Below are 24,795 nucleotides of genomic sequence, written 5' to 3'. Positions count from 1 at the left end.
GCCACTTTAAGCCTGGAGGCCCAAATTTGTATTCTCTTATCTTCCTAGGAGATTACGTGGCCACAGTGACCAGGACAGCTCTTTTCAATAAGATTAAAGGTGGAAAAGGTCTAGAAAGTCTCAACTAGTTCATTCCTCCTGCAGCACAGGTTGTCCCCTGCAGGATAATCCCAGTGGCTTTTATGTCTCTAGTTTCACCTCAGGCAGTGAGATTTCCGGCATATTGACTCTTCAGGTTAGAGCGATATTCCCTCTCTAAACAAGAAAAGCAATTTCTTGTTGGATCTTGTAGTATGTTCCCTTAGGCTGAACAGTGACCAGTCACATTATTTTTCCTATGTCCAGGAGAGGCTACCCCACTCCTTCTGTTTGGCTACTTAAAGAGAAGTAGATGTCGTTGTACTATCATGAATTCCCTGAAGCGATCAGCACTTTTACGCTAAGGGACTCTACCTCGTTTTTTTTAAAACAAAGCTGTATTCAACTGAGGAAGAGCCTCAGGAAGGCTTTTGACTTCCTTCGGAAGTGAAATTGGCCCACTGAATGAAAAGCAGTACTGTATTTGTCTAAGCTGATGCTTTACTGAATAATGTGACTCATTATTTACGTGGTATATTAGAAATAGATCATTGACTGGTACCTGTGCTTAAGTCACAAGAGGGGAGATTAATATGCTTTGCCTCTTGAAATAATCTTTCTTCACCTCCAGACTGTGCCAGCTCTCTTATTTATGTGAAAACAGGGAGCTACGTGGAAAGTTGTCAATTTATGTTACATACTGTAACAGAGAAGGCTGCTGCAGGCCTGCCCCACACCACACACTCACACACATGAAACTTTCTGATGAGCGAGCTTCCTGCTCCAAAAGCAACGGAGCTGAAGTAAACTCACTGGCAGCTGAACATGCTATCTCTCCGGGGTGATGTGCTTGTGTTAGTGAATTTGCTGCTATAAACCACAGACTCTCTTTGTACCAAATTTCCCTAAAGATTGGAAAGAGTCTACGCTGGGAAAGCAAGCTTCAAAACATCTCCAGTGAGCACGGAAGATGTGGTAGTAAAGGAAAAAGCCAAGGATGGTATAAGGGGGAAGGGAGGGGAGAAGAAAGTGAGGCGAGAGAGAAAATACGTAGAGAACTGTAGTTGGGAGTAAGGGAAAAATTCTTGTGAGGGTACAGTCTGACTTTACGGTCAAACACATTTCCCAGGGCTGCACGAATCAGTACCCCAGTGGGCAGCAGCATGTCTGGGCTTGCTTATAATTTGCCAGCAATCTGTCTTGCTCTTCCAGCTTCTTGTTTTCTCCTCTCCCTTTCATTTTCCCTGCTGGTCTTTAGCATGTTCTCTGGAACTAATGCTGCAACAGGGGCTCTAATATGACTGAAGAGCTACTGCAACCAAACTCACTGAGAAATTATTTTTAATGAGCAAAAGCATTGCACTGAAGCAGTGAATTCCTCCTCTAACACAACAAAAAAGATCCTTATACAGTGGAAATCCTGCAGTGAAAACTCTTCAGATGAATAGCTTGTTAGAGGATAAAGCAGTTAGGTGAATAAAAGCCTGATTACGTACCTGGAGGTAGAATGTAATAAGAATCAGAACAAGTAAATTAATAATTTGGCTGCTGCTTCTGACTGTGGGCTGTGCCTGAGCAGTCTTATCCAATACTTGCTTCTGAAAAAGCAAAAGTATTACAAGAGGCAGAGTATTCAGAAGAGGATTTTGATCTGCATTTGACTGCCTGCTCATTTGTCTCTGAGCTGGGACTGTAATGTGGGAAGGAGGCATTTCCAGCTGTTGTCTACATGAGGTGGTCAGTTTGGACAGGACACGTGACATCTCCAGTCGCACTGAGACTCCTTGATGGTAATGTGACAGAATGACATGACATCTCTGCACAGCCTGGCAGCGTGATGGCACTCCATTAGATAGATGTGGTAGGGGAGTGGAGTGCTCTCACCCTTATTGTGACCATCACGTTCCCTTTGATCAGATGGGGCTAGTGCTCAAAAATGCACACCACGCTGCCGAGCTCCAGAGCTTCCTCCTGGCTCCAGCTCTGAGGAGCTGCTGCCTCCCCTGAGCTGCCTGCTCTAATCGCAATCCCCAGGCAGCATTTATTTAGCTTGGAGTAAGTGATTAGTGTTAACCTCACACAGACTTAAGTGCTGCTTGCGCACCGCTTCCCATTTATTTATTCCTTTTTCTCGTTACAGTCTAGCCCCATTTCCCTTGGGCTTTTGTGCTGCATTTCTTTTTTTTTTTTTTTTTTTTGCCTGTCAAGGTCTTTCCCTCCAAGCCAGCAGTCATATAGAGAAATCCAGACATAAGTGTGAAAATCTCACATACCCAATAAGCCATCATTTTGTTTGGGATATGCCCACTGGGTCATTTTAGACCATTCCAGATCAGGGCTGCCAAAGAAAAGGAAAATCCTGGAATCTTTTCGCAAACTGGAAAGTACACTCTCTCCATTTGGCAGCACAGAGCTATCCTTCATCTAAATACATCTAAAAAGCCCAGTGCCAGCTGAGACTACCTCCCTTGGGCTCGTGACCACTCAGCTTCCCATCGTCATCCTGGGTAATTCCCCTCACTAACCTAGTAGAGCTCCCAAAACAGGGATGGCACTGCCACCTCTTCTAAGTGACTGGTAAGCTGCCGCATGAAGCCTAGACTGTTAGCAAAACTTCTCTGTCCAAAATAGCTCACAAATGGCTCTGTTTCTGATCCAGTTGAATTTCTCACCTTTTCTTGTTGAATATAGCTGGACTTTGCATTTACAGTGTAGCTTCTGTTTGGCTGCAGGGAGAATCTCATCTCTCTGCTAAAAACAAAGTAGTAATTTTCCCCAATGTCTGGCACACACACAGCAGTCATCTTTTATGTTTTCCCCAATGGTAATTGCTACCTTCTCTCTCTTCTGTTTTTTCAGACAAACAGTATTAGGAGATGAGCTCCGAGCAAGCCTCTAAATGAAACATGTCATTGCTTTCACCTATAGTTTTGCACAAAGCCTCTGAAGTTTTAGCTGTTGTGAACCTGTTCATCTACTTGTCACAGATCTCCCTACCGCGTTAGTTATCAGATAGTGTGACTCTGCCTGCCTACCTTTTTTTTTCTACTTTGTGACTAAAGATAGCATAGCATTCACTTTATTACGATAATTTAATGTAAATCTATGACAACAGTGCTTTTTCTTTAAGACTTTCTGTCTGATGGTCTTAAATCACATTTATGCATGTTGATGGATTGACACTAATAGCTCCCAATGGAGGAACACAGGAAATAAGAGATTTTCCTAAGGTTATACAGGGAGTCAGTGCCAGCTGAACCCTATCTGTTGGCTTTGAGTTAAAGTTTTATCAGGGAGTTCACTTGTGTTGTAACAAAAGATACTCGGTGTGTTAAGAACCTAACATCTGAATCAAATGTCTAGAATTTTACATTTTAGTACACAAAGAGCACAGAGGAGGACAGAAATAATAATGTCTTTTTTTCATAGAATTTTTTGGGTGAGTGTGACTGCCATCTCATCTGGATAGGAAAAACTTTACGGTTTGTGTGTCTGATGCGCTGACTCACTTCAATATAAAAAACAGAGATGCACCTGGAGTGTTATGTCACCATCAAAGCACGCAAGTGTCAGCAAGTGCAAATATGCATCCTTCTTTACCTTTCTGTTCTGCAAAAAACTCAAAAAAAAGAAATTATTTTCCAGTCACACACACTCATTTTACTTCCTTATTCCCTCAAATTTAATCTGGACCAAAATTTGTGCTTTTATTGCAATTAAAATTGTTTTCTTTGGTTTTTAAAGGGAAAAAAAAAGCCTGCTTCCCTTTTGCCAAGACTGCTGTAGATAGCTAGGAAATAACATGTGCAAATGTGGCTCATTGTGATGTTATCAAAAGTAAGTGCTGAGGTTTGATTGGGTAGTGTTTTATCTTTTCTCCTTCATCCCATTTTGGGCTATTGTTTAAGTAGAGGTAATGTAGCCAAAGTTCTGCTTGCCAAACTATGAGTTTGGAACTTAAAATACCACTTAAAAAAAAAAAGCTCTAGCTTTCAAGGGTAATTATCCCAAATATTGCTGTAGCGTGGTGGTTGTAAGCAGCAGTGGAAGTCTTTATTATAAAGTAAACTGCATTAGCTGGGATTGCTGCAGATTTATAACATTATAACAGTTGAATAATTTGTCCCATTTCATGTTACTCTTCCATCTGTTGGGACACTTCTTCAGCACAGCAGCATCCAGGCACACTATGATACTTTTGTATTTTCAAGTAGGGTACTGATTCAAATACATGTATTCCCTCTACATAGAAACTAATCCATGGAGACTCCCCTTGAGGCTATTATTCAGACTGAGCACCCAAAAGGCTGGCCTGGCACCCATTACAGAGGGGGTGGAAGCAGAGCAGAGCAGCTGCGGTTGGGGTCCCTGGAAACAGCTGGATTTGGCCAGCACACTTACATAACCTCAGCCTTGCATCTCTAACGGCAGGCGTCTTCGAGAGCTGAAGTAACGACAATAATTTTTCCTAGGGGCTTAAGCAGGTCACAAATTTCTTCCTGCAATGAGCAATAGGCAGTCTGAAGCGACAGAGCCTGTCCCGGCCTATGCTAACAAGGACGGCTTGAGAGGAGGGGTTGCAGTGGAGCGGCCAGGTGCTGTGTGGGACTGAGAGTGAACGATGAAAAATATTTGCAGGGGCAAATACTGCTACTTCTTTCTCGGTGTCTCGGGCAAGGGGCTGTTGAGACAAGGAATGCTGCTCAGCCCAGCAGCATTCCCGTCAGCCTTGCTCTTTGTCTGCAAGCTTTGAGAAGTTTATGGAAGAGCATATGAGCAGTATCTAATGGGGAATTAGGCAGGGATGCTTGCAGAGAAAGGAGCAGGAGATGGGCTTTCATAATTGAACAGAAAGATAAGGAAATATATACGTAACGGAAGAGTGGTGGAAAGGGAGCCCTGAGAATAGGCTTAGGAGCCAGGGGCTCAAATTTGATTTCTCGCATCTTGTTCTGTTGAAGAAGTCACATCACCCGTCTGCCTGATTTTTCTTATCTGTATAATGGGGGACATATTACAGATGTCTTTTTAAGGGGAGGTCTGAGAATTAATGGATCCTGATAGAGTGCCTGGAAGATGAAAAATGCTGAGTATTACCACAGCAAATAGTAACCCCTTTGCCTCATTTATGATCTTATTACCACCAAATGTCTCTCTGGCTTCCTGTCATTTCAACTAAGCCTCCTTCTGATCCTATTAAACACCAGGGGGAAGATCCTTAGCTAGTGTCAGTTGTCACAGCTCCATTGACTTCAATTATTTCTCTTGCACAACATATTTCATCCAAAGCACTTCAAGTATTTGAGAGATATTGGCCAATTAAGCACCACAACCTCTATGGGAGGTACAGAGTCATACCACAGTTAGAGAAACTTAGAAAAGAAAGGTTAATCAACTTATCCAAGGTCAGGAAGAAAGCGTAACAGAGATAAGAAAACAGACCAAGAGTCATGCTCCTAATTCTGGAGGTCGCCTTGGCCAGGTTTTGGTCTGTGTATCGGGGTGGATCTGAAGCCAATATTCTATAATGGTCTGCCTTTTTCAGATTCTTACTGGTATGAGACTGAGCAGGACTTCCTTCCTTTTCACGCTGTCATACACTTTTAGTTTTTATCATTCTCATTTTATTCGAGGTATCGTAGGAAGAGAATTATGGAGGCAATGCATATAAAAGCTGATTCCTCAGCTGGTATAAATTAGAAGGACTTCCCAAAGGCAATGAGAATACGATGACTTATACCTGAGGATCTGGTCCCTAGGGCTTATTTCTGACAGAGTATGGCTATAAGATGCCTAGGGATTTTCAGCCTCCAGTCACTTAGTTATGCACAGGCTTTCTGAAGCTGCGGGAAGCTAAACTGCCTACTGGTGATGATTGCTTTTCCAATATATTGCAAGCCAGGACTTTATCATCATATGTGCAAATGATTCTCAGAGAGCTAGTTTGTGCCCTCATGCCTGCTGAAAGTCCAAAACGGCTGTATCAAATGGTGATACTTAGAATAGCCCCAAGTGGAAATACTTCAAATATCCACAGTAACTCTGCTGTTTCCGAGATGGGATTTTTTTCCAATATAGGGAGTGTTTGTGCAACTTCAGCATTTTATTCTGCAAATTTAGACCCTCTTTTAGGGAAGCTAGTGAATGCTGTGATAGTGGAGTTTAATTTATAAATAGCCAGCAGACGAGCATGAGGAGAGGCAATGAATAACTCACAGATGGAAGAGTTAGAGATCAGTTGTGACATAATGGCAGAGTAGCAGTGCAGAGCTGAGGAGCAGCGCTCGGCCGGGTCAGCACTCAAAGAGAATCCACAAGTGCAGTGCTTAATTATATATACAGTTTTAAGTCCAAAATAAACTTGTGTTTTTTTAAACAAACAAACAAACAAACAACCCAAAAAACAATCCTCACTGTGTGAAATTTGCAGCTTTGAGGCAGTGCTCATAGTGCCCAGCTAGGAAATAATAATATGTTATTGGCTTTTATTTTTTTAAAGCTACAAACAAGTTGAAGAGGAAAGCCTATCACAGCTATGAGAAACTAAATGTATTTATAAGCTTGAGATCTTCATTTCCTGAAGCAGCTTTAAATCCTGATAGTGTACTGTCTTTGTACACTGAGTTAAGACCACATTATGTCAAAATACCAGCTATTTATTATTTAGGTAAAGAATAACTGAATCTAAAATGTGCTGTGTTTTCATACTTCGGGGGAAAACCAGTCCTATCTCTGTAAAGCTCATGAAGATATTTACATTGAAGTAAATATATATCAATGTGTTTGTACACACATTTAAGTAAACGCAGGTCAGTTCTGGGAGAAGCCAGGTCTAAGAATTCACAGGAGCACTGGAGGAAGGGTTGAGGTGTGTGGAGAGCGAAGCGAGGGGAGGATAGGGCAGCTCAGAAACTCAGGCTGATTACCTGTGTAATTCCCTGCCTGCCCCTCCACACGTGTACTTCAGAACTAAGAACTAGTACCTTCTAAAAAAACCCAGTGTCTAAAATCCTGGAAATTCTTTTTTCTTCATCCCTGTGTGAAGGTTAGATATTACCTTGGGCTAGACTTTCCTGACCTTTTCACCAAACATATCTTGATATGAAAACACTTGGTTAGGACTCTTCACCTATGAAAGGAGATGAAGCTATGAAAAGGAGAAGGCTCCAAGCTTCAACTCCAACCTGGAAAACCTGTCTGCTTTTTTACTTCTCCCGTGTAGAAAATATGCTCCCTAGCAAGAGGAAAGGGAGATGCACACACTTTAGGTCAGCAGCCACATACGGGCTATGTATTCGGTCTTCATGACAACCTATATCTGGCATATGCTCCCTCTCGGAAATTTCTATCACGTATGCTCTCCCATACCATCTTAGCCTAGATTTTTTCCACTGCTATGGGAACCAGAGGTATTGATTGCGAGGAGAAGGGGAACTGCTGCTCTGCAAGAAACCCAAATAAGAGAAATCGGGAAGTTGTCCTATATGCTTGATATGTCCAAACACTGCCTTGGAAAATGTTGCCTGACTATTTGGAGGTGCTGTCTCCTCAAGAAGATAATGGCGTGCCATGGAATGAACAATGTCCCTGTCCTCCAGAGAGTGGGCACAGGGTGACTTCAGGTGTTCCCCACCTATCCCCAGTGAATGTGTAGAAGTGCCAGCATCCCTCTTAAGGGGTATAGAGCTAAGAACAAATACACATTGTAAAGTGCCGGAATACTTTATTGTTAGGTCTAAAACCTGTTTCTGTTGACAAGTGCAAGCAGTCTTTACTGTTCGCAGTTAACAGGACCCTAGGGACTTTCTGTTCATTGGAAGAATAAAAAAGCAAGAGAAAACATTTATGTACTAATACTTTTTGCTAGAGCCTGCACAATTTAGGCACAGACCTGCTAGAGGACACTGAAAGGCCAACTTTATTTTTACATGGCATTTTAGAAGTCTAAAAGCACTCCTTTTGCAACAGTTTCTCAAAGACTTAGAACTGACCTGGTCAACCTGAGTCCGTAGTAATACAGTAAACGGGTATGTGCTGTGTGAGCATACTGGGTCCTATATCACAAGCCTGGTGGGGTTCTGAGAACACAAAAATAAGGCTTACGTTTGGACTAATTAAAGCCAGTGCAACATCACTTCCTCAGCCTCCCCTTCTATAGCCAATGCCTCAGAGTTAAGTCCCGAATCCTTTCCTGGGAATTCTCCTATGTGCCCTAACAATCTTCCTATCCTCGAGACTATGAGAGTGAAAACTTGCTAGTAGTGCAGTCCTGGGTTCGTGCAGAGGCATCTCCCTCAGGGGGGTCCAGAATTGCTTCCAGAAAATACCATTCCTCCCCTCCTACTTTTTGGGAAAGGGAGAGGCATCAAGGCTTGGGTGGCTTGCAGTGGGCTGCTGCCAGTTGAAGGGGGCTGCTGCCTTCACGTTACTGGCCTCACTACCTCTTTGTAAAAAAGGTAAGGATACAGTCCTAAAAGAAGAATTTCTGTATGATCATAGGCTATATAGTTGAGTTTTTTTTCTGGCACGGTCCTTCTAGAAAGGCTATAGCTAAAGAAGGAACCTTTTCCTTCTCCTAAAAGAGTTATTTTCATCCTCGATGGTGCTACAGCGTTATTGACTATCTGTCTGCCTATACTTCAGGAGGTCTGTTCAGGTCCTTGCATAGAGAGCTTACACTGATTGCAGCTGTGGCTGGCCTCTCCAAAAGCGTGGTCTTTTGCATATCCCTCTGCCCAGCAAAGGGTATTTAAGACTCTCACTGGTCATGGGTTGTTCCCTGGTGGACAGGAGTATCCTGTCCATCTTGCTCCTGTTTCAAATGCTGTTACCAACATGTCATACCTTGACTATGTGTCAAAGCTGTTGCAACACACGGTTGAAAATACTGTACTTAGGAGCAAGAGGACATGATGTGAGGACATGGTAGGTGTGCGTCATTCTGCATGACCTGGTGGGGTATACAGGAGAGGCAGGCGTTCTCTCCGAGGGTCATTCTCAGAGGAAATCCCTGGGTCCCTCTGTTCAGGTAATATTTTTTGGTCAGGGAGAGGGAATGCTATAGGAACTGTGTGCCACCTGGCTGGTTCAGTGTCACTTCTGACATTTAGCTAATATACAAATATGGTTCTCACTCTCATTTTTTCCAACTCTAAAAAAATGTTAAAATGTATAAAAGCCATCATGTTATCATCAGTTTTGATGATAGCATTAAACAGTGTATTAAAGCATTCCCTTCGGTGTACAATTCATACCTCTTAGCCTGGAGGTGCATTTATTATTAAAATGTCTCAGATCCACATATTGTGAAATAATATCCACTGAAATTCCCTCTTTTTATTTATGTATTTAAAAGAAGTTGGTAAGGGATCTGGGGAAACAAATGAATTTACTGCCTGGTAATAATGTAGCATCATAAAAGGTACAGTGCTTATTATAAGAGTTATTTTCTAGGAGATTTTTAGGCATTTCATTCAAATTGGCTTTGAAATGAGCACTGTTCCAGATGGACTAAAAACTATCTGAATGTCCCCAGGGACAGAATGTTGAGTCAGAGATAGGGGGACAGTAGAGTTGGAGAGTGCTTTAGAAAAGATTGGGCTGCAAGACTTCCTTTTGCTTGCAATCAAAACAGTCAAGATTTACAGAACTAGTGATGTTGATTACCTCAATTTTAATGATTTGAAACTGAGTTTTAAAACTGATTGCAGAGGGTACTGATCACTCTTTTCCTGAAACTCAGGTTCCTGTAAGGGTTCTCAGTTCAACACCCAGATATTGAGGTACCGAACGACAAACTACACTAAAATATCAGTCTGGCTGAACAGCTGCAGTGTTAATGTGCAAAGGGGTTAAGTAATAGTCATCAATTTTGTTGTCAAACAGGGAGAAACTGCAAGCCTCAGAGGAAAAAAAGACAATATGACAAATGGTCTGTGTTGGTGGATTTGCCAGAAGAGTTACATGCAGAGCTTACGTAAACAAGCTTATATCTTGTGCCCGTGTGGGGCACAGATAGCCACTTAGCTGTACTGGGGAAAAGCACCTTTTTTCTTGGTATAATTGTATCTGTAACTGAGAGTTTTTCCTCAGAAGAGCTGAGTCCTTTGCAGAGGTAGGCAAGAGGTGAATAATTCACCCAGCCAGAGCCATACAGGGATAACTTCTTGTTTGTGCACTTCCATGCTCAGGTTCCAGCAGTGCCCAAAGAGCTGCCTGCTCGGGGCATCGTCATGGATTTGCAGGGGTTGTTCCCTGGGTATATTTGCCCTGCATAATCTGGCCCGTACCAGGCACGTATGCAGTATGGCAAATGGCTTAATACTTTTTTTCCCCCATTCTATTTCTTTCTTTTATAAATCACTTCTTCTTTTTAATTTAAAGCAAAATACGACTTTTTGGCCTGTAAAGGTCTAGGCTTCTAGGATGTAGGTGACAGCCTCCCCATTCCTGTTATCTGTGCTCTCTTTTGCTTGCTGTTCTTCTTTGGCACTGAAAATGTAATCAAAGTCACTGGGGCCCCAGTGGACCTCAACTTGTTGATTAGAATTGGATAAACTAGACAAATTCTGGTGGGAATGGAAGGCATTTATGATGACTACCTGGCATTTTTCTCTGCCCTTTTTTATGTACTTGTCACTGTATTTTCCCACATCAATCTCATAAAACATTCTTTTGCTCATGCTTGAAATATTGATATTATCCTACAGCAAAGATAAAAGCACATCACAGAGCAATATGGCTTGGTGATAGAATTATCTGCAATACACGGAAATCTCTACTGATGTTTAGGGCTGGCATGGTATTAAACACATTACTTCTGCTGACAGGCATTTTCATTTCCTTGCATCATGCAGGTAGGGGAATTTGAAGGAAATCTAGTTTTCAGTTCTAGATTTGTTCAATAAAAAATGTAAAACAGAAATGCTGGTGGATATGGCAGCATCTCTTTAAATCAAAAGGAACTCACTGAAAGTTTAAGCAAGTTTCAGAGAACACTATGTTTTTATGTGTATATGTATGCGTTTGTATGTCTGTATTTACAAATATATTTATCTATGCATAAATATTTCTATAAACCCTACAACTGTTCTATAGTTAACAAATCTGAAAGGTCTGGGGACAATAAAATCAAGCAGTTAAAAATTAGTGTCAGTGAACCTTGTGCTCCTTTGGCATCGGCTTTATGATGCGATTTTTGGTTAACATCTTTACTCATTATTTCCCCATGCCGTGTACAGAAAAAAAAGAGCTTCTGGCATAAATTGGGAATCTGATCTCAAAATGACTGCCTTGTACATAGGATGCCCGCTTCAATTTTACTGAAGCGGGATGTGTAGCGAATGAGGCGGGGGATTCTTACATGGGAAGGAGGCCTCTTGAGCAAAGCATTGATTAAGGGGCATCTTACTCTGTCTATCCCTCTTTCTTCCCCAGGGTCACAATATGATGCTGAGTAAGTTACTAAAACCAATTTTTTCTGAGGCCTGAATTATGTGTTCCTTGTGTTCCGGTCTCCAATTTGAGATCATATAGCTTGGATGGAAACAGTATTGAGCCCTGAAAACAGCAATCAAGTCAGCACTAAATGTGCTTCAAACGTGTAAGGCGCCATAAGGTGCTAAGTGCTCTGTGTAATCAGAATTTGCAATCTGAAATTGCACATTCAATACTAGTGGGCATTTTGACTTAATTCCCCTGTTCCTGAGCTCTACATTTGTAAAATGAGCCTATCACCTCAGAAAGGTGTTGTCCAAAGTAATTAGTTTTTGCAAAACAGTCCAGTGCTCTGCTGAGTGGCACCACAGAAAGGCCCATGTGGAAGTAAATTACTCTTCAGAGCAGGATTAGTATAGCATGCAGGAGAAGGGGCCACAAATGGAGCAATGAAGATAAAACATAGTATCGAGTAACGGCACCTTCCACAGGCATTATTCTTCCTGTGTGCTGAATGAAGGAAAGGTCCCGTCAAAAAGAGTAGCGTGTGATCGTGTAATTAGAGGCTGTATCAAAACACACAGGCATGAAAACTAGGGACTGCTTTTAAGCTGTATTTGTGCAGGAATTTATGCCTAGAAATCAACAATATTAAAAATAATAGTGGTTGCTGCTGGTAGGATGGGAGAGAAGCTGATCTAACAGCTGGGACCTGGGGCAGAGACTGTTCCACCCCCGATGGTCTGTTCTGTCCCTCACTGCCTCAGGTCTGCTCTCCGTAAGTTGGAGGTAATTAATACTTGCTTTCTATGTACTCTGTGGCACTAAATTCCTTTGGAATAGTTTGATACCATACATTGTAGAAATATAAACTATTCCTATGTAGTACACAATTTATTTGTGGAGTTGCGGATTTTGGAACAGTATTTTCGTATGTTTTTAGGGTTACGCATTCATTGTAGAATAAAACTGAGTGTTCTGCTGCTGAACTGAATAGACACAGAGCTGACCAGAGCGTGCTGGGGTTTTCATACGCTGCTCGATTTAGGGAGATCACGTCTTCTGCAGCCTAGAAGGCAGTAGCTTTGGAGCAGGAGACTCTGAGGTCTCTTCTTGCTACTGCTAAATAGTTGGGTATTCTGCACGAATCTGGCATAAATTATGAACCAGCAAACCCTAATTTTTCTGTAACTGATGAAGGATTTACAAAACTTTTGAAAACTTAGATGAATATAACCAAGTATTTGTTTATGCCAGTATTTGTGACTGCAATGGAATTTGTTAATAGGCCAAATTCAGTAGTAAGCATACAGAAAATGACATGTGAGTGGTACTATATAATCTTGTCAGGCTGTTTCCCCGGGAAAAGCAGAGGTTACCTGAATGTCTGGCACAACTGACACAAAAGAATTGTGCTGATCCTTAACCTTCGCTAGCAGTGTGCCTTCCCATTGCTAGCAGGCCACAAATTGTATTTAGTATGTGCCTTACTGTAAATGCATACCCCTTACTTGAGGACATCATGGAGGTGAATTATACGTGGGCTGCTGGGATCACGCTGGCCAGGGGTTCTTAGAGCTGCTTTTGCAAGGGGACTGCTGAGGTTAAACTACACAGTTTTTGTGATTTAGTCTTTCCTGCTGGAAACAACCTCAACTTTTCTCTTAGGTCTAAGCCTTGACAGTTAGAAAAAACCCCAACACTTTCCTCTCATCAGAAGGTCCAGCATATTTGATCTGGTTAATTCCTAGAAGGTGAGAAAATACATATAATTTTACAGAGTTCCTTTTAGAGCAGAAGTACTGAAAGAAGGATTGTTGTCACCATTTCCAGCTAGACTGGAACCTGCTGTATTTTGAGATCTGTGGGAGAAATGGTTATTTTCCTCAAGAAGCACTGAACCAATGTAAAAGCTTTTAATCCTCTCCAAAAGGAACAAGCCAGGTTATCTCCAGCCATCCCCTTGAATGTGCCAGCCATGAATCTAATATATGAATACGTATACTCTACATATAAACACACCCTACAAGCAAAGGTTGAATCCCGTGCAGTGGAGTTACATTACTTTTTACATTACCGCTTGTTCTAGGTAGTGTTCGGGTCAGCGCGTGTTTCTTTGTGTAGCCATTTATATTGTGTGCAGGGTTCCAGGGGACAGCGTGGGGGATCATATGGCTGTAGGTTGTGCAAAGCCTCTGTGTACATCCATCATTTTCAAGGCAGCAGGAAAGCTCATTCTTTTTGCCAGGCTTTAGCTGCAGGAGCTTGGATGTGCCTCCCCCTCCGAGCTCCTGTTGGCCTGCTGCACAGGGAATATTCAGCATTCAGTGCATCCATTCTGCAGCTGCCTGGCAGAGCACCAAGCTTGCAAGAGGGCACAAGAGAAAGCATAACCCTGTTTAAAACTACTCAGGCTCATCAGCAGACTGTGGTATTGCAGAAGAGGAGAGGTAACATGGCTGCATAGTTCACCCTTATGCAAATAAGGTGCCAGCCAGCAATAGTGAAAAGGGATTATTTCCTGAAATTGAGAAATGCTGCAAGCAGCAAGGTAAAGAGATGGGGTTATGTGCGTGCTACTCTTGCTCCTTGTCCATTGTAGCCCATGAAACAGGGAGACAAGGAAAGAAAAAAGAAAAGGGAAAAAGGTAGGTGGTCACAGAAGAGGGAAGACAGAGGAAGTAAGTCAGATTCCCGGAGGCTGATTAGTTTTAGGAAAGCTAAGGCAGTGCAAAGGAGAGCACTGTTGCCTACTCAAGTTTTACCTAAATGAGAAGGCTAGTAACTATCAGTGGGGCCACAAAACAACTCTACTTTAGCTTTTCATTTTCTCCCTCCAAAGGCAAATAAATGCATATTTAAATGATCACAGCAGTTAAACACTTCTCCAGCAAAGTAGCATTCTGTTACAACTGCTTAGCAAACACCTAGATGTGCCTCTGCAGAACAGAGATTTTTAAATGTTCACTGATCAAGAATTCAGTTTGGTTTTTAAATGTGAGATGTCTTTTTATTGCTAGTGCATAATTTAATTTTGAGGCCACTGGTGTCTGATGTGTATCTTAAAATCTGAGCTCCTGCAGGCACATAGCGTGTCATTGTATCTGCTCATCTAATTTTTCTGAAAAGAAATTTTCTAGCTATTACAGATGGAAGCATGAAAACACACCCCCAGTTTCCCTCTCCCTTTCCCAAATCCAAAAGGAAAAGACAAATAAAACAAATGCTACTATGTTAGAAAAAATAAAAAACCCACTCTTTTTGCACTAGAGGGGCCAGTTGCCAGATTTGGACTTTAGAAGCTGGTAGTTTTACTAGTCCAAGCTTCTGGATTGCAGCCTGGAATGGAAAGGCCTACATTCCTGCTTGGGAATGGGCAGACTGTGGCAGATGGTGAAAAAGGAAAATGACCTTTGTGAGACTTCATTTTTCCAGTGTAGAATGTCTCTTTTGAGTGGAGTGTTGGAAGGGGCCTGAGAATAGAGTAGGTTGCAGTGGCATCATGCACAGGGGTTGCTTGCAGAGCGTTCCTTTGCAGTGAACCCGAAGTTCCCCTTCTGTGATGCCAGCTCTCCTAAATTCGGTGGCTGACTCTGCTCTTACGGGTTAAGTTGCAGCATTCTTGTAGATTATATGTGTTGCCTGTGTTCTTATAGATTATATGATGACTTCAAGAATAAGTTTTGTCTGATTAAATGCCATCCCATTTTGGGACCACACATCTCACTTGACAGTGGTGCAGGATACTGTAATGCATTAACATAGTTCTGCTCCTACTGCTGCATAGTAACACCATTGTGCAGCATGTTTTGTTGAACAGATATAGGATGTGGTAATTTCTTTGAGGCCTGTACTTGGCTGCAGAATGAAATGGGATGCTTCTCCTGACGTCCTTCTGGTAAGATCAGAAATGCAAGCTATAGTCCAGAGCTCTTTTTTTTTTTTTTTTTAACTGAGAACACTGAGGAACGAGACTCAGGAGACAGGAGTGACCTTTGGGATGATGAAAGGACCATGGTTGGTTGTACCAAACGGAAGGAGCTGATTCACTGAGGCCACTAAGCACAGTCGGACTCTGCAGTTCTCCCTAATTCTCCAGTTTGTAGACTTGCCAGTGCTGTCTGCCCTCATCTGTTATCACACAGCTCCCATAACGATTTACCACACCACCCACCTTTCCTAGCATGGCATATCTACAAGAGTCATATCTATATGGGCACCAGTGTGGAAGCTTGAGCTGTTCCTACTCACCCCGTTTTAAATGAAGTTGTCCTAGCTGCACTGTCTGCAGCAGGGCTGGTGTTTTGCAAAGGCCTCGGCACTGCCTTTTCTGTGGCAGTGCTGCAGTCTCTGGGGTCACAGCTCTTGAGGATTAGTCACTGTCTTCAAGCTCATGCTAATAGGAAAGAGCCAAAGCAATGAATATGCTTCAAATGCATTTAAAAAAAAATGAGGAAGCCCGTCTGTTCTGTCACAGAAAGGCCCCTTAGGTCTGCTCATGCCCTAGCTGGAGGAGTTTTCAGCCTTGTCTTTACCTACGTGTTTACCCTTCCTCCTGGCTTCCCTGGGCAAAGCCGTACCCTGCGCTATGGTGAACGCTGCTGCAGGAGAACACTGGGAGCTCTGCTGTGGGTCACTGGAGTTGGCTGGCCCCAGGAATAGTGAAGGGTAGTGGTCTGAGAGAGCGTGCCTTTTTTAATTAAAGAACAAACAAAAAAAGAGCAATCCATATTAGATACGGGAGAGAAAAACATTTGGAAAGCTTTTCACTTAACAAGACTCTTCTGTGACATTTAGAGGCATTTATACAAGTTAAAAAGGAATTTGGCACCTTTCCACCTCACTCAGCAGGCTTAGAAGAGAAAAAGCAAATAAAAAGACGAGATTACTTGATATGTTACTTTGTTTTGTTCACATGAAGTGTTGTGCCCGTTGATGTTGGCTGAGTACTATTACAGCCCACAAAGGGCCTTGACAGAGGAGTCATATTCAGTCAGGTCCCAGGCTTGCTTTCTAATGAGGAAAGATAATTATCGTGCCAATCTCCGATCGCTTTTTACTAGGCACATTTAATGCGAGGGAAGATAGGAGCATCTTCTGTCTAATACAGACTTGAGAGCAGGGCCAGCAGGTGTAACAGCATAATCACTCTGAAGGATTTGTTCATTATTTCCCAGAAAGACAGAGGTGAAAAGTCTTTGTGTCACCGTCTCTCTCTGTCTTCACTGCTCTTGAGTTCAACTTGTGTAGTTTGACCGTGGTGGCCCCACTTCTCCAAGCACCTTCAGATCCCATCAGAAATGCTCTTGACAAGCATTTATTACTGGGTTTGACAACCAAGTAGTCTCTCTCCCCCCCACCCCTTTTCTGTTTGAAAGAGAACATCTGAGGTGTGTTTGATGGGAACCTGATGATGTGCAGTGTGCTCGGAGGCATCTACTCCCTTAGCTGTAGAGCTGCGTGGGCATGGTTGTATGCTTGCATACATTTTTGTACTTTATAAATGATCTCCATAGATGTGCATGCTACCTATCTGGGTTGATATGCATGAATGTGCATGTGTCTTTTCTTTGAAAACACACAGGTGCCCATCCCAGGGGAGCGTACAGGTGAGCACATCCTCTGGGAGATGTTTACTTTTATATACCTGAGTAATATAACCTGTAGCATTCATGTCTACAAATTTATGGCTTCTGATTATGTGGGAACTCTAAGACTACAGGGCCAGCTGTAACTTTGAGAATTGTCTTGAGAATTCTCTTGTGTTTTTTTCTTAGTTGCAACACAAATTCATGGAGCTCCTGTTTTTGCACACTTCTTCATAACATAGATTATCTCACTGGTCCTGTTTATCACTTGGTCCCACAGTCACACCAGAGGGGTTGCCCCTGGGTTGGGAATAAGTGGCTCTTGATAGCACTGTATGAACTGATTTTGCCTCAGAGAAAAAGGCAAACAGAACTAGATTGTGAAATACAGCAACTTTAGGAAATTGCGTCTTCCTTTTAGGACAAGGTATTGGGATTCTCAAGCAACTTGGTCAGATATAGAAGCTTGGAAACAGCTCCAGCTAATGCTTAAAGTGTAATTTCAGTAAGATTTAATTTATTTTGTCTTTTACTTCACAGTCAGTTCTTTTATAACATCTCAGTGTTTTCTGTTTCCAACGCCACAGGTTTCTGCAGTGGAGGTGCACATTGAATGTGAAGACAACTGGTGGGACAGTTGCGCTTTAGATGCTGGAGAAGTGGGGTTTGCATGTTAGCTGGATTACTCCAAGATCAGTAATGGAAAAGCTGGCAAGATTCACTTGCTGGCTTTAGCTATCAGCATTGACAACTCATTGCAGTGAATGGAAGGGTACAGACCTCACAAGCCTACAGTTTTATGATACCTGCAGCTTGTCACTTATTTATCGTTCAAGGTCTTGTCCTTTTATATTACTAGATAAAGACCAGTATATCTTGATCCCATAGTCCACTGAATAGGCATTTTTTCTTGCACTGTAGCAAGGTCCAGCAATGGGGAAAAGAAACACCCTGACCTCTTTTGATTCATTCACACTATCCCTTGCAACACAAATTTCTCTAAACACAGGATGAGGCACTAAAGTCGCACTATTGGCTCTAAGGGGAGAAAGCTGTGAGTAAATCTTACTGATCCACATCCCACTGTCCATCTGCTGAAACAACTGTTAAAACAGGTGCATCTAATTTTAGCTTTTGAAACAGCTGGGCAAAATGTTGGCCGTGTTTCAGTATCTTTTGCTTAAAGAGAAGGCAGGTGGCATTTTCTGAACACGCTGCTATTGAATTAGAGAGACTGATTAATATTGGTGAGTCAACTTAACTTAATTCTCTCAACCTGCTAACAAGAGCATTTTGGACAGGATTGGAGAAGAATGACAGGGTACCTTGAATAAACCAAAAGGGAAAGAGATTGCAGTGTGTGTGTTCTAGCAACAGCAATTTAATCAATTTAGGTGCGTCTGTGCTACCTGTCACTTTGCTGGCTGTTTGTATTTCTTTTGCCTGGGTGACTTGAGGCATGTGTGTCCTAGCTGTATTTTTTAAATGAAGGCATACTCCATTGAAGTAAAGATTACACATGCACATGAACAGATAGATATGTGTGAGAGAGAGAACACTAAAAAAACCAACAACAACTTTGCTCTGAGGTATTTTGTTTTTTTGTTGCAAAATCAAGCATTCAAAATTGAGGCATGCTGGAAGTAACATCTTCCCCTTTCTGCATTCCTTTCAGTCTTTAATTACAGGATCATGTTATTGTGGACTCCTGATTTGTTTGTGAGGCAGAAATGATTAAGTGAAATATGTTTGTATAGTTAGAAAATTCTGTATTCTGTGAAACCTCTGTTTTAGTTGCTTTAAAAATTAAGGTGTCTGTTGAATAATGAAGAGGAAGGAAGGGGTCTAGTAATTAAACAACTTGAATGCCACCATGGGTACCCGGGTTGTGTTCCTATCTCTGCAGCAGTGTTCTAGAGTGATACATTCTTCCTAAAAAACAGTGAGTATGTTATGGAAGCGAGTGCCGGACAGCAGAAGTAATGGATTGTTATCAGTGTATACTTTTACATTGGTCTCTTTGTGTCCCCAAGAACAACGGCTTTGAAAGCTGATCACTATAGGTAGTGGTCTGTGAATCCCCCCAAAAAAACTGTTAGAAAGAAGTAGAGGGGTTAAAGAGAAGATATTTTAAAAATGAGGCATTTTGTTCACATTCTTTAGCAGCATCTGATCGTGCTAAGGAGGGTATAAGTAGCATCTAGCTCCTCCAGATGTCAGCTATTTAGAGAGACACACACCAGAAGTTCTGTGGACAACAAATGACTGAATCCCACGCAGGATGCTCTTCTTGGCAAGAGAAGAAATGGGAGTGAGTGGGTGAGCCTGTGTGTGTTCCTCTGCAGGATGGGATGGGCAATTACAAAAATGGGAGATAGAGAGGGAGAAAAATGAAGATGGATGGAGGTAAAAATACCTGCTAAATGCCAGCTGTCCTACTTGGATGGTGTGGGAATGTTGCCTGGGGTAGTCTCAGTGCTTTGTCTAGTTTGATTTTAACCCTATAAACTTTTTTACCATGACTTATGTAACGTAAGCTACGTTAAGCTCTGTATAAACATCTGGGTATGTATTATTTTCAGCCTGGAACTAGTGACCTAAGAAAACCCAATAATGAGAGTGATTTGTTGCAATACAGCTTGCTGGGAAAAAGCAAAAGAAAATGATTAGACTGTCCTCTGTTGAAAGCAGAAGCTTTTCAGGGATTTATTTCTTTAGACGAAAGTTTTGTTAATAAGTTGTTTAAAGCTCAGCGGTATTTCTGGGGATGGATCAGAGAGTCTCATAGAACCCACAAGTAGCCAGATGGTTTGGGGGCTCCCCTCAGGTGCCACCTATTTCCCCAAGAGAAGTTGGAAACTTGTTGTCACATTAGTTTTGAAATCTACTTTTGTGTAATATTTTCCTGCCTCGTCGAACTGCATTAGATAATTTATTTCTCTTTCCCAAGCAATTTCTGCTCAGTGGTTGGCTCTGACACCGAAGCGATGTTTGTGGGTGGGGAAGAGGCAGTCTCCCTGCCTTTGTGTTCTAGCTGGTCTAGGCCCTGTTGCCAGCGCTAGATGAAATCTTCCATTTCCAGTGGAGAGTAATGCTTGATCAAAGTGGCACAGAATTACTCACCTTTGAAGGTTTCCTTCTGGTGCTGCTATTGCTGTTGTCCTTTAACTAAAACATGCTTCATTACCATGTATACGTAGTACAGATCTAAGACTGAATTACCCATCTCTCCATAGTCTTTGGCTCTGATACTCCTTTTACAAAAGGTCTCTTGCAATACAGCCCATAGTGAGAAGCTGACATCCTGCAACTTCAGCTGTCACACCACTTGAGGCCATACTGTATTAGTGTGGAAATATAGTGTTATTTTAGTCCGGTTTTCTAAGGAAATGACGCTTCTGCAATCACTCTGTCTGGCCATCGCCCCTTTGGTCGCCTGGCCAGCAACGACCACATTTGACAAGAGCGTTGAAGCCCCAGAGATACTGAATTCCTACAGAACTTGTTCCTCGTCCCTGCTGAGGCGTAAGGGCTGGTCCACCAGCTGGTAAGCTTGCAGCTCTGAACCTGCCACAACACAGGCTGCCTCTTCCTCAGCCAAAGCAAGACGTGAGGAGGGAAGGAAATGAAAGGTGTTACAGGGAGGTAAGGAAAGATGTCAAAAATCTGAGCACATCAGAGGAGGGAGACTGAGAGAATATGGGGGCAACTGAGGGTGATCTGGTGACTTTATTATGGTGAATATGGGGGGGTGACAAAGGGGAAGCATGAAGCCTCATGAAGCCTACTCATTTATTTCTGTACTTCTGCTGCTTGAAAACAATGTTTTCAGGTAGGCAGGAATATCAGATGCCCTCTTTTTATCTGCCTGCTGCTACATTTCTGAGGATTACATCTAGTGTAGGGGCTGGTAGTGGGTAAGAAGCATCTCAGTGCAAGAAAAGGTGTTATACAGAGCACCTGTATATCTCTTTATTCTGTTGATCACATACTGCTTTCTGTCTCTTTTGGGGATTTTTGGTAGCTTGGGCTGTCACAGAATAGCTACCTTCTGATTTCTGTGCAGGAGGAGATCAGAATGCAGAGATGAAGACAGCAACAAAATGATTCAGAGTTAGTCATCCTGAAGACCACTCAGATTTCTTTCATCCTCACAGTACCCACCATACTTCTGCCAGTACCCTGGAGGAGTCAGTGACAGACTGCGTCTTGCCATCCTGAGTGCTCACTTTTGGTGACTGATAAAAGGGGAGGGGGGTGAAACATGGCATCTAGTTAAAACTATGCAGACCTAATAACAACTTAAGGGGTGACTTAAGGGATGAATTCGTCCAGAGTGCAGATGGCTTTTGTATGACCAACCAGAAGTTCAGAAGGAAGAAAAAAAAAGTGTGATTCTTCAAATGAGCTCCCCCTATGGGTTACGCAGGCATTTTCCTATTTTCCCCGTTTCTGGTTTCTTCTGTAGTTGTCCCTGGCTGATAGTCTGAGGAAGACATAAAGAGGCTACAGAGCAGAGAGAGGAGCAGAAATACGTGTGTGCGCATGTGTGCATGCACACGTGTTTGTATGCATCTGACTAAACGTAATCGCTGCATCCCTATCGTTAGCTTTTCCCTTGGCACTTTACAATGAGTAGCTGGAGTTTTTCGTCTGTCCCGTCCAATAAATAGCACATCTGTGTTGGGAGCAGTTTACGCCTTAACTGGTGTGTACAGCCTATCAGTGAGGGAGTGTGTGGCTCCTTCCCCTTCTTTGTTTCCACTTCCTGATTTTCACGGCTGCCTGGTGCTGAAAGCCCATGGACTCCTGGAGTCTGCACTTGCTCTGGTGTTAGCATTTGCAGCTCCAGTGGGGTTTTATTGCTGCTGCGTGCTTCCCCCTACACAAATTCCCTCCCATTTTGCTCAGAAATGAGAGTGCTGGGTAAAGGGAAGTGTTCAGTTTGAGGAAGCAGGCTTTTTGCGTCCATGTGACTAGCAAAAACACTCTTTGAATCGCAGGCAGGATGGAGGATTCGACAAGACAAGGAAACTGCTGGTGTCTCGGGAGACGTGCAGCACTGGAGGAGCTTGCGCGGGTGGAGTAGAGTTTGAGACCTTTGGGAATGATAGGAGAGTGAGGTGCTTCACAAGGAGAAAGATGTTTTTAAAGCAGTTTGTGCTCCTTACATCTATTCTCACTGTTGTGCTTTTGTTGAGCTGCTCTTCTGGAGACCCAGTGTCCCAGTAAGTCCTCTGATCAGTTGCCGCAAATGGACCTGGAGTGTATTTCGCTTCCATCTGTTTGATTTTTTTTGTGCGGGTGTGTCACATGCCTTGAAGCCAGGGCGTGTCCTTAGTAGAATTAAATACATCAGCAGGGAACAGGTTGTTGATGCTGTAATGCTGTACTAATACCCATCCCAGCGTACTGCTACAGCGACCTAAGCTGCATTTTCTGAAAGTTGCAAAACTTTCTAAAAATCTCAGTCAAAAAGGCCTAGGAACCCATGGACCAGGCCTTAGCCATATTTTCCATGATATAGAATATAAAACTGTAAGTAGCTAGCTAGGGTGCTAATATGAACCCTCCTTCTATGCAAGAGGGACAAACGTCTTACAAGTAATGTAAACAGGAGTATCATCAATGAGATACATGAAATAATTGTTCTTCCGTATGCAGTGCTCACGAGACTTCATCTGAAGGACTGCATCCAGTCTGGGGATTGCACTTCAAGAAAAATGTAGATATTTGGAAGAAGACTCTAGGAAATCAGCAACAATAAACACAATCTAAACCCCATGCATCTCTAAGGAACAGTAAAGCAAACGTCCTTGTCTAGGGAGGAGGGACATAGCAGAAGTATTCAAATATGTAAAGGATATCTGTAAAGAGGAAGGAAATAATCTTTCTTCTATGATAGGGCAAGAAATAGCAGACCGCAATATTGCAACTGAAAATGTGTGTGTGTGTATGTATAGGTATGTGTGTATGTATATGTTAGGGAATTAGATTGCTAGGAAGGGAATGTTTAGAAGACTGATAAATCAGGACAGTTTTAAACTTTAAAACGAAACTTTACTGAGCTCATTAATTAGCAACACACTTTATCCTAATGGTTAATTATCAATCATTATCATTAATTACTACTTTATATACAAAACTGTTAGTCTTTAACATTTATGCCCTAAATTAACTGTGACTATGCAGTACCATAGAGCTGATTCTCTATAGTTAGCACTGACAGCTACTGTCCTTGATGGTCTTAGTTGCAGAAGGAGAAGAGGTGAGAAGTGAAGGACGAGAGAAGTTGGAAGGGATGCTGGTTTGTCATCTTCTGTACCCAATTTCCCTTTTCATACCTGATGTTTTAATGCTTTTGCTCTCACAAAAGTGGGATCTTCAACTGCTAACAGTGCTGCTTCTCTTGTTCTTTTTTCCCAAACGTGCTTCTTGTGTATTCAGCAGGATGCCCTGCCTGTTTGCATCTCTTATGCTTATCTTGTCCTTTGTTGCAACTTTTTGTTACTTGGATGCCGCCTATGAGCAACTAACCACATCTTATTTGCCCATTTGGTGGTCATGTTGCTCACATACTTAGTGAAATGCATATATATACCATCACAGTGTTGCAATATATTATATACTACTGTTAGTTACCATATTTTAGTACATTTATATCTGGACACAAGGAAAGCTAGTATTAATTATATCCTGATTAATGCATTTGTAATTTATAGGTGTCACAAGCCACTTCTTTGACTACAGCAGATTTGTGAAAAGGAAAAAAAAATTAATTTTGTTGATAAAGTTGAGCACTGGTATATATTGCTTCCAGAGGCATTGCTGCTTCATCATTGCAAGTTGTTGTAGGCAAGAATCAAGAATGTTGTAGGCAAAGTTTATCCTGCCTTGGCGCAGAGAGATGGACTAGATAGCCTCTTGAAGTTCCTGGCTGTCTTGTCGATTATGAGCCTAGTTACTTGGAGGGAAAAAATTCATTTCTACTGTGGTTGAGAGCAACTCAACCTGTATACTGTGTACCACCCTGTGCAGTTTGTGTAGCACAAGCACTGCATGTAAAAATGGCTGTTTCCTTTGGGTGAGGAGAAGGCCATCTAATGGTCTTATTGTTCGTTATGCTTTAGCCAGTAAGTTGGTTTGCCACAGACCGTGCAGCATGGGCTCTTTCGGGGCTAAAAGCAGAAGAATTGTTCCCCACAGTGTTTTCTTTTGTCCTTCCAATTTTTGAGCTTTGGCTGCTCTGACCTTCTTTTTTTCTTCATCTTCTGCACACTGACAAGGTATACATCTTAGGAAATTACACCTACCAGCAGCTCCCACACAAGCAGGCTTGGCCGCAGGAGACGTTTCACTCTTTGTCTGGCTGGCCGTGAGACAGTTGTGTCATTGAAAGATTTTCCCCCTACATCTTTCTCTGTGTTTCTTTTAATTCTTTTTTTGGCGGTCGGGAGACTACAGCAAACACCAGTCACCTGGCACTTATTGCTGCGAGATGAGCAGCTGATTACAGGCAAAAGCCAGGCAAGATGATAGGTAGAAGAGAGAAGAGAAGCAGAGGGGAGCCTGTGCACAGTGTCTATTAGAGAGCTCGCTTTTTATTAGCACAGAATCCAGTTTAAAGGAGCAAAAGCAAGAGTTTTTTCAGCTTTTCCTTTCTGTGTCAGACAAAATTTCTTTGAGTGCAAAA

At 42.3% G+C, this 24,795-nt stretch overlaps 1 protein-coding gene across 1 annotated transcript in view; it reads left to right on the top strand.

The window, feature by feature from the left end:
• LOC142082818 (neurexin-3) overlaps positions 1–17,708 on the top strand; it is a 487,905-nt gene extending 470,197 nt beyond the window's left edge. Inside the window, exon 13 of the mRNA XM_075151407.1 lies at positions 17,690–17,708. The gene's annotated coding sequence lies outside the window, so the exon portion shown is untranslated. The remainder of the gene's footprint in view (positions 1–17,689) is intronic.
• The last annotated feature ends 7,087 nt before the right edge of the window (positions 17,709–24,795 follow it).

Source organism: Calonectris borealis, chromosome 5, assembly GCF_964195595.1.
Source record: "Calonectris borealis chromosome 5, bCalBor7.hap1.2, whole genome shotgun sequence".
Lineage (NCBI taxonomy): Eukaryota > Metazoa > Chordata > Aves > Procellariiformes > Procellariidae > Calonectris > Calonectris borealis.
The sequence above is the reverse complement of the archived record's forward strand: the minus strand, read 5'-3'. Positions and strand labels throughout refer to the sequence as shown.